This window comes from Arachis ipaensis, chromosome B6 (assembly GCF_059453495.1).
Source record: "Arachis ipaensis isolate K30076 ecotype BB chromosome B6, ASM5945349v1, whole genome shotgun sequence".
NCBI lineage: Eukaryota > Viridiplantae > Streptophyta > Magnoliopsida > Fabales > Fabaceae > Arachis > Arachis ipaensis.
Window position 1 is genome coordinate 127,724,579 of NC_142441.1, and position 1,567 is coordinate 127,726,145.

Here is a 1,567-nt window from a genome sequence, read left to right on the forward strand (position 1 = left end):
CCAGGAAGTCGGTTATGACAGACTTCGTAATCCTTAGAGACTCCACAGCATACAACATCATCCTGGGCAGAAAAACCATCAACGAACTTTCAGCTGTAATATGCACTAAATTCTTGACAATGAAGTTCATAACGGACAAGGGAACAGTTGGCTGCATAAGGGGAGACCTAGAAGCGGTAGTCGCCTGCGACAACGCCAGTCTCTCCTTAAGTAAAGAATCTATGAAGACAGCTGGCGTGTTCTTGGTAGACCTGGACGTCAGGATGGAGGACAAGCCGAGACCAGAACTAGAAGGGGACATGGAAAAGTTTCAGATAGGGAAGTCGGCATACCAGTTTACCTTTGTAAATAGGAACCTGCCCCATGAACTCAAAGGCCCCCTCATAGAGGTCGTAAGGGCGAACGGTGACCTCTTCGTGTGGACGCCATCAGACATGCCGGGATTGGATCCCGAGGTCATGTCCCACCGACTAGCCATGAAACCTAGCGCCAAACTGGTACCCCAGCGGCGAAGAAAGATGTCTCAAGAAAGGGCCGACGAAGTCGCCAAACAAACAGTCGGGTTGTTGGAAGCTGGATTCATCAAGGAACTTGAGTATTCGACATGGCTGTCCAACGTCGTCCTAGTCAAAAAAGCCAGCGAGAGGTGGAGAATGTGCGTTGACTATTCCAACCTGAACAAAGCATGCCCAAAAGACTCTTTCCCCCTCCCCAACATCGACACCTTGGTAGACTCGACGGCGGGGTATCATTTTCTCAGCTTCATGGATGCGTACTCCGGCTATAACCAGATCCCAATGCACCGACCTGACGAGGACAAAACGGCATTCATAACGCCAGGAGGCACTTTTTGCTACAGAGTAATGCCATTTAGGCTGAAGAACGCAGGAGCCACCTATCAAAGACTAATGACCAAAGTCTTCCACAACCTCATAGGCAAGACAGTAGAAGTGTACGTTGACAACATCTTGGTGAAAACAGCAAAGCTGAACAGGCTAATAGACGACCTCCAAGCTGTCTTCAAATCACTAAGAAAATTCAAAATGAGGCTCAACCCACTCAAGTGCGCATTTGCCATGGAAGCAGGGAAATTCTTAGGATTCATGATAACACAAAGAGGCGTAGAGGCCAACCCAGACAAATGTGAAGCCGTCTTCAAAATGACAAGCCCTGGGTGTGTCAAAGACGTGCAGCGACTCACCGGGAAACTCACAACTCTATCCTGGTTCCTCGGTGCCTCGGCAGAAAGAGCCATCCCATTTTTCAACCTAATGAAGAAAGGAATCGCCTTCTAGTGGACCTCGACATGCGAAGAAGCGTTCATCCACTTCTAAAAGATACTCTCAGAACCTCCCGTACTCAGCAAACCTAGAGAAGGGGAGCCCCTGTACTTATACCTAGCTGTGACCACACAAGCCATGGCAGCAGTCCTTGTCCGAGAAGAAGACAAGACTCAGCGCCCAATATACTTTATCAGCAAAGTACTCCAAGGAGCGGAGTTGAAGTACACTAAGTTGGAAAAGTTGGCTTACGCCTTACTGACCTCATCTAGAAGACTAAAACAGTA